General features: G+C 46.7%; 1 long non-coding RNA gene across 1 annotated transcript in view; it reads right to left on the bottom strand.

Annotated features, from left to right (window-relative positions):
- LOC149869655 (uncharacterized) overlaps positions 1-15963 on the bottom strand; it is a 148827-nt gene that overhangs the window by 111553 nt on the left and 21311 nt on the right. The window contains exons 2-4 of the long non-coding RNA XR_016441126.1: positions 13757-13876; positions 12402-12598; positions 10531-10656 (exon numbers count right to left, since the gene is read on the bottom strand). This is a non-coding gene — a long non-coding RNA (uncharacterized LOC149869655). The remainder of the gene's footprint in view (positions 1-10530; positions 10657-12401; positions 12599-13756; positions 13877-15963) is intronic.

Below are 15963 nucleotides of genomic sequence, written 5' to 3'. Positions count from 1 at the left end.
CGTTTCCTTCCTTTACAGCAGAGTCACGGGATTCCAGTTTCTCAGGCTTCTCATCTGACTACAATCTGTGAACACTAAAGTGGAAGCCTTTCATTTTTAAAGGGTAGCCTGTTTTTTTTCCATTACATGTCCGGGTGCTTTCTGAAAAGGTATTTCAAAGTACGTGCATGGAATTTCCTATCCTTTATCAAATGCTGATAACAGTAATCATTTATTCAGTCCTGTGTTGGGCAAAATGGTGGTTGCGGTGCTATACTGAAAGGTAAGAAAGAAGCGAGAACCAAACCTTTTTTCTGGCCCCGCTACCTATCCCTGAGCTCTGAAAACCTGTATAAAATAAAATGGTAAATTGGAAAGAACTCACTAATTAAGAACTCACAGGTTCCTTCAGGGAAGGTAATAATAAAAATCTCCAGCCTTATCTGAAAAATGATCCAGTGCTTAGAGCCATTAAAACTGCTACCTATACACCTATGCTTTCAGTTCAAATGCATTCCCTCCCAGATAAGTAATATCAATCCCATTTCCACATCCGGCTATGCCAGAAAGTACATAAATTTTATACTTGCTTAACAGAATATATAATACAAGGAGGCATCTGTGTGCATTTCAAGTACTTCGCACCTATAGGAATCAGGCACCATATCTCACTGCCACAAGGTGCTATAGACTTATAATGGGGAATAGCATCTAATGTACCGTGCAGCACAAAGCTACTGGTCCAGTGCACAAAAATGATGGTGTCAAGGCAGCACGAAGCACTCCCATAAAGAGAAGGAACAGGAGGAACCCTTTCATTTCAGCTCAGGCAGTTGTTTTCTTGCTAATAATGAAGTAGAGCTAATGGTCTGATCCACATGTGTGAGGAGAAGCCCCAGCAGGGAGGGTTGTGGGGGGGTGCAAACCATCCTGGGATGCTGGGGGACTGTAAGTTAACTGGAGTTAACTGGAACGTGAAGGGGACCAAAAGACTGTCAACCAAAGACTGCAGTGCTGGTGTCATCAGGAAGGCTTTGGCTTCCATGACCACAGTCTGCTCTTGAGTGAGAGAGGCAGTGAGCTGCTGGGAAGAGATGGCCTCCATCTCTCTCCCTTGGGGAGGAGGCTCTTCTCAGCCAGGCTGGCTGACCTGCTCCACCGGGCTTTAAACTAAGCCCGCTGGGGGACTGGGGGACTACTGCCACTGCTGGCCCACTGGCCTGCTGAGCAAACCTCGCAAAGCCAGCGGGCCAAGGCACTTAAGGGATCCCACCCCTGCCCCAGCCCTGGTACAATCTGTGGGCAAGGCAAGATCCCCCAAGGGGACACTTGCCTGCCTGTAAACAAATGCCAGGAGCTTGGGAAATAAGCAGGAGGAGCTTGTCCTCCTGCTCAGTGCAAATAATTATGATGTCATTGGGATAATGGAGACCTGGTGGGACTCCACCCATGACTGGACCACAGGTATAGATGGCTATACCCTGTACAGGAGGGATCGTGTAGATAAAAGGGGCAGGGGTGTAGCTCTCTATGTTAAGGAAAGCTACGTGTCCCTGCAAGCTGATATTGGCAACCAGAGTAGATGACTGGAGACCCTCTGGGTTAAAATTCATGGGGAACATGGCACAGGGGAAACAACGGTGGGAGTCTACTACAGACCTCCTTCCCAAAGTCCTGAGCTTGACCAGGAGTTCGCCCGGGAACTGGCTGAGGCCGCATGCTCCAGGGCCATGGTTGTCATGGGTGACTTCAATTACCCAGACATCTCATGGGAGGACCACTCAGCAAAATCTGAGCGGTCGCAAAGCTTCCTCTCATGTGTGGATGACCTCTACCTGACTTAAGAAGTCTTTGGGCCAACAAGAGGCAAAGCGCTGCTCGACCTGGTACTGGCTACAGGGGATGACCTAATTGGTGACCTAGTGATCGATGGGAAGCTGGGTGACAGCAATCACGAGCTGATCATCTTCACCATCCACTGTAAAGCTGGCAAGTCAGTCAGAAACACAAAAGTCCTTGAATTCAGAAAAGCCGACTCTGACAAGCTCCGGAGGCTTGTCAGTCAGGCCCTAAGGGACCATGACCCCAGGGAGAGGGGAGTTCAAGAAGGGTGGTTGCTCCTCAAGGGAGCGATCCTCAGTGCACAGGGTAAGTCTATTCCATCTCAAAGGAAAGGCAGCAAGAGGGCGCAGCAGCCCCCCTGACTCTCCAGGGACCTAGCAGACTTAAGGCTAAAAAGAAAAGCCTACGAAGGATGGAGGATGGGATTCATCTCCTTGGAGGATTATTCTGCACTGGTTTGGTCCTGCAGGGAGCAAACCAGGAAAGCCAAGGCTGCAGCTGAACTCCAACTAACTTCAAGAATCAAGGACAATAAAAAATCCTTTTTCAGATATGTGGGGTGCTGGAGGAAAAGCAAGGGCAACATTGGACCCCTACTGAACCAGATGGGGGAACTGACAACTGATGCCCAGGAAAAAGCCAACCTATTAAATGGGTACTTTGCGTCGGTCTTTCATCAGTCCCATTGGACGCCCATGCCTGCTACGGGACAGGGAGGTCTGGGTGAGGGAGATCCCCTGCCCTCCATAAATGCTGACATCGTAAAGGAACATCTTGAGAAGCTGGATACCTTCAAGTCAGCTGGCCCTGACAATCTGCACACCAGGGTACTCAAGGAGCTGGTGAGCATCATAGCCCCGCCTCTGGCACGGATTTTTGAAAACCCCTGGTGCTCTGGTGTAGTGCCCGAAGACTGGAAGAAGGTCAATGTGGTGCCTATCTTCAAGAAAGGGAGGAAAGTGGATCCAGCCAACTATAGGCCCATCAGTCTGACTTCTACCTTGGGGAAGATCTCAGAAAAGTTTATTAAAGAGGGCTTCCTTAATGGACTGGCAGCCACCAACATCCTAAGGGATAGCCAGCATGGGTTTGTTGTGGGTAGGTCTTGCTTGACCAATCTCATTTCCTTCTACGACCATGTGACCTGGACAAGGGAGAAGAGATTGATGTCATATATCTTGACTTCAAAAAAGCCTTTGATCTGGTATTCCATGATCACCTCTTGGCCAAACTGGTCAGTTGTGGCCTTGGATCCACCAGGATCTTCTGGCTGGGAAATTGGCTCCGTGGTTGGACCCAGAGGGTTGTAATTGATGGCAGTCACTCATCAGGGTAGCCAGTGACCAGTGGGGTCCCTCAAGGCTCTGTCTTTGGACATGTATTGTTCAACATCTTCATTAATGATGTGGGCATTGGAGTCAGGAGTGGACTGCACAAGTTCACTGATTACACCAAACTTTCAGGCAAAGCATCCACACCAGAAGACAGGCAGGTGATCCAGGCTGACCTGGACAGGCTCAGCAAATGGGCAGATGAGAACCTGATGATGTTTAACACTGAAAAATGCAAGGTTCTCCACCTTGGGAGGAAAAACCTGCAGCATCCTTATAGGCTCGGCAGTGCTATGCTGGCTAGCACTACAGAAGAAAGAGACTTGGGGGTCATCATTGACTACAAAATGAACATGAGCCTGCAATGTGATGCTGCGGCTAGTAAAGCGAGCAAAACGCTGGCTTGCATCCATAGATGCTTCTCGAGCAAATCCCGGGACGTCATTCTCCCCTTGTACTCGGCCTTGGTGAGGCCGCAGCTGGAGTATTGCATGCAGTTTTGGGCTCCACAATTCAAAAAGGATGTGGAGAAGCTTGAGAGAGTGCAGAGAAGAGCCACGCGCATGATCAGAGGTCAGGAAAACAGACCTTATGACGACAGGCTGAGAGCTATGAGAGCTGTCGGGGTGATTTGATGGCCACCTGTAAGTTTATCAGGGGTGACCACAAGTATCTGGGGGAACATTTGTTCACCAGAGCGCCCCAGGGGATGAGGAGGTCGAATGGTCATAAACTACTACAAGACTGTTTCAGGCTGGACATAAGAAGGAATTTCTTTACTGTTTGAGCCCCCAAGGTCTGGAACAGCCTGCCATCAGAGGTGGTTCAAGCACCTACATTGAACAGCTTCAAGAGCAAATTGGATGCTTATCTTGCTGGGATCCTATGACCCCAGCTGACTTCCTGCCCTTTGGGTGGGGGGCTGGACTCGATCTTCTGAGGTCCCTTCCAGCCCTAATGTCTATGAACTCTATGAAATCTATGGATCTGGGAATGAAGTTCAATAAACTGATTTAAACTAAATCAGTTAAGTCTGATACTACATCCATCCAGGTTTATCTTAAGCTGGTTTCAGCCATTTTGAAAGTGGTTTATGTGCATTGAACTTCTGTTGTGTTGTGGATTTGAACAGGTTTCTGATCACTTATGCCAGTTTATGTGTAATTTATATCCCTAGCCATATAGACCAACTAAATAAGATATATATAGACAGACAGAGGGAGAGAGAGCACAAGCTTTCATAGTTTCATAGTAGCTAGGGTCAGGAGGGATCTGATCAGATCATCTAGCCTGACCCCCTGCCACAGGCAGGAATGAATGCTGGGTTCACAAGATACCAGACAGGTGATCATCTAACCTCTTTCTGAATTTGCCCAAGGTAGGGGTGAGGACCACTTCCCTGGGAAGTTGGTTCCAGATTTTGGCCACCCAAACTGTAAAATATTGCCTCCTGATCTCTAACCTAAACCTATTCTCCATCAGCTTATTACCATTGTTCTTCATCACCCCAGGTGGTGCTGGGGAGAAAAGGGCTCTTCCTATTTGCTGTTGATCTCCCCTGATGAGTTTGTAGGCAGCCACCAGGTCCCCCCTCAGCTTCCCCTTGCCGGGGCTGAACAGGTTCAGGTCCCTCAGTCTCTCCTCACAGGGCCTGTCCTGCTGCCCTCTCACAAAACGGGTGGCCCTCCTCTGAACTCTCTCCAGGCTGGCCACATCCTTTTTAAAGTGCGGCGTCCAGTACTGGATGCAATACTCCAACTACAGCCTGACCAAAGTCATACAGAGGGGAAGTATCACCTCTCTGGACTGGCTTTGGATGCATAACAAGATATGGCTGGCCTTGCTGGCTGCGGTCTGGCATTAGCAGCTCATGTTCATCCTGGAGTCAATAATGACCCCAAGATCCCTTTCCACCTCTGTGCTTTCAAGAGGGGAGCTCTCCAACCTGTATGTATGCTGTGAATTCCTTCTCCCCAGGTGCAGCACCCTGCATCTATCTATGTTGAACTCCATCCTATTCTCATCTGCCCACTTTTGTAGTCTGTCTAAATCTAGCTGCAGCCTCTCTCTCCCTTCAAGTGTGTCCACCTCACCCCACATCTTAGTGTCATCAGCAAACTTGGACAACGTGCTTTCAACCCCCTCGTCCAAGTCGCTGATGAAGATGTTAACCAGCGTGGGCCTGAGGACCAAGCCCTGGGGTACCCCACTACTCACATCTCACCAGGTTGAGTACAACCTGTCTACCGCTACTCTCTGGGTGCACCCCATCAGCCAATTTTTTACCCACCCAACTGTGTAGGCATCAATGCTACAGTCGCCTAGTTTATTGATGAGAATGGGGTGAGAGACAGTGTCAAAGGCCTTCTTAAAGTCTAGAAAGACTATGTCCACAGCAACACCATCATCCAAAGATTTAATTACTTGGTCATAAAAGGCAATCAGGTTGGTCAGGCAGGACCTGACTTTGATGAACCCATACTGATTGGCCCTGTGCATGATCTCCCCTGCTGGCCCCCCCACAGAAGTGCTCCTTGATGATTCTCTCCAAGATCTTCCCAAGCACCGAGGTGAGGCTTATGGGCCTATAGTTACTTGAGTCTTCCTTCCTCCCTTTCTTAAAAATTGGGATCCTATTAGCTAGTTTCCAATCCTTCGGCACCCCCAGAGACTGTCCCTACCTCTGGTAGGAGGGATATCTGTGTCCCTCTTCAAGAAAACAGAGGCAAAGAAACTGTTAAAAATATCAACTTTCTCATCTGGCATAACCACAAGATTACCATTTGCGTCTTGCAGGGGCCCTACATTGCCTGGTGCCCTCTTCTTGCTCCCAATGTGCTTGAAAAAGGACTTTTTGTTGTCCTTAATCCAGGATGCTAGCCTAAGCTCCATCTCTACCTTGGCCTTTCATGCACCCAGGTTCACTTCATCCAATGGATTCTGTCACACTTTGGATATGTGCCTTTTACCTGGTAGCCCTCCTGCATCCAGTCCCTTCCTGTACAGTGTAGTCCACCAAGTCCCCTGTCAGGATAACCTTCATGGCTGAACAGAACGGGGCCGGATTTGTTCCTTTGGGAATATGATATATCTTCAGAGACATTCAGGATAGAGCTTTTATGTTATCTACCTTATCTTTATTTGTGCAGAAAAAAGTCTGAGGGAGGAAAACATGTTAATGTGTAGAAAGAGATCGACTGGAAGAAAAGTTATGGCTGAAATGTCAGAGATTATTAGGGAAAAAAAGTGACTTGCAATTATCAGCATAAAATAAGCAATTTTTTTTTGCCTTTGATTTGCTCTTCTTTATTTCATATGATTAAAATGTATCCACACTGTGTGCCCGAGCCCGTGCCTGATAAGAACTAGAAATATTGAAAGGGAAAACAAATCAGAAAGGAAAATCACTCTTCCTGTTATTGCAGTCATGTCTGGTGCTAGGGAATTCAGGGGCTTATTAGTATTTTCAAACCTGACAAGAAGTAATTTCCCCCCCTTTGGCAATAAAAGTATAAAGCAAAGGAAGCAAATATGAATCAAACGCATTCCACAAAAGGACATAGTCTGAGGTGTCTATCAAAAGCCATTAAATATTTGTCTAAATTGTGAAAGCACAACAATGACATAAATTGTCACAATGGGACAGGGAGAGGCGCTGAGTAAAGATGCTTTCCCCCAGGAGGCCGAATTTTTATAGAAGGAATGTGGTACCCCTGAAATGTCTTTAATCAGCTCTCTGATCTTAAAAGCCCTGCAGGAATCCATAGAAGACTGCATGCTACTCACTGTCAAATCAAAATATACTTGCTAACTGATTACAGACTTTTTCAAGGATGAATTGCTAACCCTTGCTCCCCACCCAATCTCCCAGTCATGAGATCTTTACTCTGAGATGACAGCAGCACTTGAAACAAGGGATAATGCAAATGTGTACCTAAACATTTGGAACAAGTGATAATTCAAGTTCATGAGTCTCACAGGCTGAGTACAGAAGACCACTGATGTCCTGTATAGCTTGATCTTGTCATGGCTGCCTAAGTGAGAGCTCTATGCTCGCATAGACTTCAGTGGATGTTGGGGGTGCTTTGCTCCAGGCAGATGCTTCTCAGCACCATGTAGGGATGGACCAAAATCCAGGAGTCATTTTATTGATTTCAGTGGGCTTCAGATTAGATCCCAACTGTTCAGAACCAGGCACCACATTGGTACCCCTTAAACACATGCTTTGTACCTGTACTGGAAAAAGTAGCCATAAAAGCAGTGGACTCTGATGTCAGCTGACACTGAGTAGACAAACCTGACATAATATTTCTATTTCCTTTAGATCAGTCCCTTTTGTAACACATTGCTTACATCCTAAGGAGTGGTATCAAAGCCTGCTGAAATCAATAAGATTCCCATCAACCTCAATAATTGTTGGATAGACCTACCAGAATTCAGCATCTGCGTCTATCACTGTAGCCCCATATTAACTCACCACAAACAACTCAAGAAAACCAAATGGGAAAAGGAATTTTCACATCATGATGATGCAAAATATGGGCAAAACCATATGAACCGTGTCTGCAGACACCAAAATGGAGCCGTCCCTTGTCATGCTTGGTTGTAAGTGGCCAGGTCTGGGAGTCACCCAAGGTCTGGGGAAGCAACTGAGATCAGAAAGAGTGTACAGGATCTCAGTGCAGGAATGCTGGGGAGCCAGAAGCCAGAAGATCCATCCAAGGAGCCAAGTCAGAGATCCAGAGGGCTGGAGAGAGCATGGGGTCAGGCAGCCAGCCAGGTTGGGTATCCAAGAGATCAAACCAGAAGTTGGGTTAAGGAGCAAAGGGCCAGGCTATACACAGGGGCCATGGATGAGTCATGTCAGGTACCTGAGAATCCATCAGAGAGCCAATAGAGGCACGAGCTGAGAACAAAGCAGCCTAAGTACAAGTTTGAACCCTGTTGCAGAAAGTTCAGGGATTCTTGTAGGAAAGGGTGAATGATCAGCTGACACTGGCCAGCCATTCCAGTGGCAGGGAGTGGGCAGGAGGCTGGGCTCCAGTGGAAAGGTTTTGATCACCTGTGTCTACTTGCAACTACGAAGCTATGAAAAGATGGGTGGAAGTAGTGCCTTTGCTTGCTCTGGACTAGTCAGTTCTGTTTCATACTCAGCGGAGGAAGAGCCTGCACCTTTGAGACTCCAAGCACCTTTGACTAACTCTTATCTAAACACAACATCATTCTGTCACTCGAAGGTCCTTACTCCGAGCTTTATCTTGCAGGGGCTGAATGCCTTCCCTGCTGGATGAAGTCAATGAGCCAAAGCCTGGAGCATCTACTGAAGAACCTCTAAAAACCTGTTTATAAAATAAGAGCTCTACCACCTCATACGTTACATAGGAAAAGAAATCCATCAGGGGAAGGAGAAAGATGTGCATGTTTCAGGCATTTTAGGGGGCCCCTTGGTGATGCCACTTCATATAATCTCTATCAGTTGTGAGTGAAGCTGTCATGGATGATTCAGGATAACATCCTGGACACTTCCAGGCGAGCACGGCTGTGTGGCATGTGGCACTGCAGACGTGTGCGGTGCCACATACTGCACATTCAGCTTTTCTCTGAGCAGCAGAATAGTAGCACCGGGGAGGGGCACAAGGGAGGGATGACTCTGGGAGATCCCAGGGTGAAAAAAACCTGCACAAAAACAAAGCAGGACTGTGCACGTGCGGACAGCATGTGCCACCCCCAAAACTGGAGCTGGGCTAGCCAGAGCCACACTCTGGCTGCCTACCCAACTTGGGGTTACCTGCTGTGCACCAAAGGGTGTGTGGCACAGGCATTCCCCAGGGACATGTAGCAGTGGCCTGAGGTGTGCCGCTGCTTCTTGTCCCTGGGGAAAAAAACATCCATGCTTATGTGGTTGCGGCCCCTGTGTCTAAAGGTCTTGAGATCTCTCCCCATATGAGTGTGTATGTGTGTGAACAGACATACACTCAAATTGGACTGCATTATGACAGAGACCATAGGTCCATGTTAGGAAGTAAGAACTCTTCTTGTGTTTTCTTGTGTATGGGCTACTAGCTGCTGTGCAGGAATACGTAGGCACTGCAGGCCTGACTGAAACAATGAGGATGGAGTGGAAGGGTAGAGAATGGACATGAGCTGAGAGAGAAAGTGGAGCTAGTGGAGACATAAAGGTCTCTCACTCTTCTCTGAAGCACTGAGGGAAAGCAGGGGAGACTATGACTCAGAGGGATGTCTGCAAATCACAGCGACTCCCATGCTGCCTCTGTCTTTCCACACGATCCCTTGTTATAGTCTCCAGTCAGTGCACGTATATATTTATTTATTTGGTCCCTTGGTGAGAATGTCTGTGTCCTTCTATAAAATGGTATCGGGGTCCTCTTCATCTCCTTGGAATTAATTTTAGAAATAAATCAAAATGAAAGAAAATGTTAGAAGTGCAAATATTTCTGACGCTGCCATATTTTGCTTTATCATATCAATTTTGTGTCATTTTCTTAGCTGAATGAGCTCTTTCAAATGCCACTGAACCTGGACAGAATAAGAAAATACAACAAAATAGCTGTTTTTCTTCTCTTTGGCATGTCTGCTGGCCCAAGATATTCAAGCTTCCAAACAAGGTTTTTGAATAGTAATTTTGATAATGCACTGCTGGTTATCTTTAGATAAAAGTAATGCATATAAAAACCTCATAATTATGTAGTTTCCCTGACTCAGGTGTCAAAATGTGTAAAGGTAATCATACTGTATAAGTCTGGAAACCGTCTAACACTGCAAAGAACAATTTATAAATTTATATTAATATCATCAACCCATTCCTGTTCACTGACACCTCAATAACTTCTCTGCCATGGAAAGTCTCTGGGTGAGGACAGGTAAGTGGAGGTCTAATGAATCTCTTTTGTTATATAGGAGTATATATTAAGAATAAATTCTGCTGAAATTAGTAAGCCTCAGTAATGGGATTGGATCCTTTTTATCACCTGAATACTCCCACTGAGCTAATCTCTGCTGTCGGTTATACCTGAGCAAATGTGGATTAACTTGGCTGGATCATAGGGTTTAATTTCCATGGGGAAGTTTGATGGGAAGTGAAAAGGCAGCAGCCTTTTAAGACACTGCCCTCCCCCCGCCGGGTACTGATCTGGGACTGGTGGGTGCACAAAATAAGGTTGCTTTAGGTTTTCCCAGCTGTGCATGCTCCATTGCAGCTCTGAGCAGCTTAGTGCTAGGAAGATACTGATGGCAGGTTGGAAACTTGATGGAACCACAGAAATGATTTAGAGTTTCCAGGGATCCATTTAAAAGACTGGGCAACAACCAAGAGAGACTCTAGAAATAGCTACAGAGAAATGAGAAACATTTGCCTTACTTGTTCTTAAGTTTTGTTCTATTGTCCATCACCGTCGTACCAGAACGCCTTCCATGTACAACACACAAGCAATAGCAAAGGTGCCAAGGGGCTTCATGACTCTTCTCTCATATGGGGTTATGGAAGCTAATAAAAGAGGATAATGTTTGAGTTGCTCTGACAGGGTGTGACTAGGAGTAACAAGGTAAAAGGACTATGTAGGAAGAACAACAAGAACATTTTCTTAACAGTAGGCCACAACATGGTGTACACAAAGCTCTGTGCCCAGATGCATGGCTCAAAAGCAGCAGCTGTCTGTAGGGCACCCTTCTCCCAGCACCTGCAGAAATCTATGGATGGAGCTGGAGGTGATGTGGAGCATCTTCTCTTTGCTGAGAGAAACCCCTTCAGGAGGGAACCCAGCAGATGCTGCAGGTAAAGGAACTCTACACAAACAAGCAAAGGGATCTGGAACTGACATAAAGGCACAGGGTCAATGTGTGGGTGGCTTTGACTTGAGTAAATTCTGTTTAAGTGTGAATTCTATGTGAGTTTAAGTCTCTATGATTATAAGTATTTCTTCTTCCTTCAAATTCCTTCAGTTAAGGAGATGGGGAGAGGGGGAAGAGAGGGTGTTAGCCTGTCTAGGTTTGTGAATGGATTATCAGCATGCACTGACATTCAAATAGATCTGTGTGGTGGGGCACTGTTGGTGCCTGCCACTTTAAGATGGGGGACCAAGCAGCCAGCAGGTGCTTAATTGCGGTGGCCATTTTAGAGCTATGGCCACCCATATAAACAGGACAGTTCACTGCTGACAGCCCAGGCAGCAACATTGTCTCGCTGTGAGGCTTTATAACAACCTGGAGGTAAGGGAGGAGCTGTAGGAGATAGTTAGGAGGCTTCTGGTCCTGGTCCTGGGCATGACCTAAAACTGCACCCTGCTGGGAGTGGGTGGCCTGGTGAGGTTCTCAGTGGCGCGGGAGCCCCCAGGAAATGCCAGGCCAATGATCATCCCAGTGAAAGGTGGGTAGGGGCGCTTTAACCCTAGCCGTCACATTTGGGTGGGTTTATGTAACATTGGAGAGAGTGGGGGCCAGGCACAGTTGAGGCTACCTGAGCACTGTGGGGTGCAATACCCCAAGGAGGAAGAGTTGGGGCTAGGCATGGCTGCAGCCACCTGAGCCCTGCGGGGTGGAAAACCCTGAGGAGGGAGAGTGGAGGCCAGGCACAGCTGTGGCCACCTGAGCCCTGCATGGGGTACAAGACCCTAAGGAAAGGTAGTGAGGGCTAGGCACACCTATGGCCACCTGAGCTCACTGGGGAGGGTAGCCCTGTGGCCCCAATTAAGGGAGAAGGTGTGGAGCCCTGAGTGAAGGGGGTGGAGATGGGGAGCTGCTGTGAAGGGGGGAGAAGATCCAGAGGGCGGAAGGCCCAGTACATATATACATATATACACATAGTGTTGTCCCAGAAGGGGCCCGAGTATGCTTAGACCCGGTTGGGTAATTGGCTGGCCGCTACCTCGGTGAGGGTCACAGGAGAGGTCCAACAGATGGTACGTCTGCCACCCAAGGAAGAGACTAGCTAAGCCTATGGCCAAATGGTGCCCGCTCCAAGAGGGAGGATGGTGGTATAAGTTGATGATGTGCCAAAGTGACCCTGTGAGAGAGGGTGGAGTGCACCCCTCGGACAGGGTGGAGTGCACCCCTCGGACAGCATTGTTCAGGGATGCCTGACCTTGCTGAACTTTGCGGAAAGAGAGCATGCTGTGCATCAGGCATCAGAGGGACTGCCGATAAGTTGCCAACACGAATTGCTTTTGTCTGTCATTGTTTGTCTTGTTACTACGTGTAGTTGTGTTTTTTCTTAAGTCAATAAATCTTTCTTACCTTTCTACCCCCGACCGCACTCTCAATCCTAAACCCTCCACAGGTGGCTGGAACAAGGAACCCATATGCACCCCGACCCAAATGCAGCAGCAGCAACTCAGGAAAGCTTGAAGTGTGTAGGTCCAGTGTCTTTGGCCTCAAAAACAGGAGCTTGGCAAGTGTTGAGAAGAACGCACTTAAATGGTGCTGTGACACCTCTGTGGAAGATGAATGTACTTTAATTAATGAGAGAACTCTCCATACATAGGGCCTGACCCCCACTGTACATAAATTGGCAAAGCTGTATTGACTTCACTTGAAGTGGCTCTGAATTACGGTAGATGATAATCTGCTCCTGAAAAATTCAATATATTTAACCTTAGATGATTAAGTGCTTTGTTTTTTACAAGGGCCAGGAAGTGAAGGCATTATGCAGGTCAATACAGGAGAACTGCAGCACGCTGCTCACATGCAGTAATTCACCGCACTTTACAATGTGTGTTACTGTCAATACACCACATGAAAAAGAACAATTGGGGAAATAATGATAAAACAAACGTTTTGCAAAGCAAACTGATGAGAAGTTCTTAAAGCATTAATAGTTCTTGCAGATGTTCTCAAGAATAGCTCACCTGCTGCCCTGAGCTTGGTTTCAAGAGCTCTTCAAATAACAGAAAATTTACCCCCAAAAGGACTCAGTCAGTGCCCAACTGCCATGCCAGCCAGCAAGGTCCAAAATCTTGATCTTCAAACTTGGCTCAGCTGTTTCCTCATCATAGAGACATCTAATTGCCTAATGCACCTAAGAATTCATAAGTAAACTTCCAGAAGCACCAGTATTTCTGCCATTGCGTATGCAAGCAACCAGTCCAGTCAGGACAGTGCCAAACTTTTGTCTATTTGGGGTCTAACCCAGAGGGAGTCGCACATGAAATACGAACACAGAACTGAGAGGGGAATCTGAGTTCTTTAAATGCAGTCCCCCGTAATTGTGGGGATCTACATCATGATCCATTTCATAAATGTATCAAACCCGATCTTGAAAATAGTTAAGATTTCTTCACCTTGCTACTCCTGCGGAAAGGGTGTTCCAGAATCTCACAGCTTCTAATTTCCTGATTAAAGGTCTTTGCAGCCACTTTATACAATCTGTTCTTGTGCACTTCCTGAATTTTCCGTTACAGGAGTAGGGACCGTGAACACCATTGCACATTAATTGGAAGCAGATTAGCTGAGCAGAGAGGCTAACACTATGCAAAACCAATATAATGGTTTGTGCATATACCACACATCTGCTACAGCTTGATACAATGTCATACTCCCGATATTTCTCTGAGAAGCATGTAGGTCACTGAGCATTTAATGCTTTCCCTTACCATTCATTGCTTGGCAGGTCCCCTCACTGACTGTCCCAGGAGGGCAAATTCAGAAGGGTCTTTGGCCAATGAGGGTCTCACGCTGACATGAGGCTGGGTGTCTTGTCAGGCCCCATGAATCTACAAGGAAGGAGAAAACCAAAAAAAAAAATGTTTCTGACTCTTCTGCAGAATTATGTCCAGCCCATCTGACCTCAGACCTCTTTTGTCTCTTTCAGAAGAACTGGCAGATGAAGAAACAAATTTTGCTGGCCCACTCACTAGACAAGAAGGCTACAAGCAGCAGCTTCACCTCATCCCCAGCCCCAGCCCAAATGATCTGTCACAGTTTCCAAGTGTCGTAGTCTAACATGGCAGGTGGACATCTGCCATGTGGCCCTGGGGAAGACTCACTATTTCTGTTGGACAACTGAAACTTGTTCTCGTCTTCTGCACCTTGAAGCCTCTAGCCCCTAAGTCAGAAGGAAGGCCAGTGGTGCCACAGCCTTTACCACTAAGGCAGAGCACTTGGTGCCTGACAAGACGTTGTGGTCCTTGAGGACCAGGACAATGAGATGGCACAGGAAATGTTGTCCATGTGGGAAGAACTGGCTTAGGGTGGCTTTCATCAAGCAGTTCCTACAGGAAGTTTTGCAGGGTCTGAATATTGCACACCAGAAAATGCACTGAGGCTCTCCCAAAACCCAAAGCAAAGCTTCACTAGCTTCAGTCATGTCTCTGCCTTCAGCTATGGGAGGTGCAGCCCAATCAAGTTGAACAGGCAGCTGATACTCAAAGAATGGCAGGACCAGGAGACATGCCAGCTATTGGGGGCCAAAATTAGTATGCCAGAGACTATAGAGAGTCCTAGTAGTGCTAGAGTTTCTTCAGTCCTCACAAGGTCCTGAGAGCAGGTTCAGTGGCTGGCCTATTCATCAAAATCAAACCCAAAGCATAGGTGTTAAAGCCCACTTAGTCCTTCTGCAACCATCCCACCCAGGAAGAATTGCAAACATAAGCCTAGAGGTGGATAGTCCCGAATGAGGCCACTCCATGTGTTCATGGAAGGGAGGTATGCACCAGAGACCACCGGTGGGTCTCGCAGCTGAAGTACAACAGCATCCAGTAAGGAGGAAGTAGAAGCAAATGATTCCAGAATTCTGCAGTGGAGAAAAATCCAAACAGTGCTTTCTTGGGGTGTGAGACATGACAGCATCATGTAGCTGCTAGATTCTGCTTGAGACATTCATTTTCCAAAGCTCAAAAATTTGGAACAAGAGACTGGTCCTCCAAGCTCTAACAGTGAGGGAAGTGATCCTTGCTAATTGCTGGTAAAGGATTTTCCTCCTTTTATAGCTAAGCTGTGGGGTTTAGATTCAGTCTGAGGTACAAAGCTCCTTTGGACATGATATTTTGCCTGTGACACTATTGATGTTTAGTTGAGCTTCGTGTACTATTATTTTGCAAGTGCATTCACAACACATGTTCATTATACTTCTCCTGAGACTCACTGGGTACATCGATATGTGCAATTAGCATGTAGCAATAAACTCTGGTGCAGTTTGTGCCAGAGTTTATTTCTTCTGGGCACAGCCTTTACACGTGCTCCAGGACCGCAGCACATGAGGCCAGTTTCCGCTCTTGTTTGCAGCAGTATAAATCAGGAAAGATTCTATTGCAATCTATAGGGTTTTCTTCATTTACCCTGGTGCAAGCCAGGGCACAAATCATCCATGTGAGCATCTGCACAGGCCTATTCTAGTGTCCACAATAGGGGAGCCATAAAAAGGCAGGAATTACACTGATCTACAACTCCTCATATACCCTTGGACTGTCCTCTGAATTTGGTTCTAAGATTGTACTTGCAACGGCTATGGATGCTTTCCCTTGGCAGTTGAGGTCTGTCTGGAAACAGGATTATAATGAAAATACAGCAAACCTTTAACTGTCACAGGGCAAGTGACTGCCAATATGCTACACTGAAAAATTAATCATGTTCTTCAGAAGCTTTTGTTATTCTCTAATTTTTTCTCATCCTTTCATTACTACAGTAATCTCTTTCTTCATTAATCTCCTGCTCTTGTATGCGCATGCAAAAAAGAATAAAACAAAACAAATGGGAAATGTAGTGAAGTTCTCCTCATTTATTTTCCCTGACTGTATTATTAGGTGTCTCTTGCAAATGTGTGAGACTAAGGATGTCTTATTGCTTTTTGTGGGCAACTTCC

This window comes from Crocodylus siamensis, chromosome 3 (genome assembly GCF_052110815.1).
Source record: "Crocodylus siamensis isolate JL-2025a chromosome 3, ASM5211081v1, whole genome shotgun sequence".
Lineage (NCBI taxonomy): Eukaryota > Metazoa > Chordata > Crocodylia > Crocodylidae > Crocodylus > Crocodylus siamensis.
The sequence above is the reverse complement of the archived record's forward strand: the minus strand, read 5'-3'. Positions and strand labels throughout refer to the sequence as shown.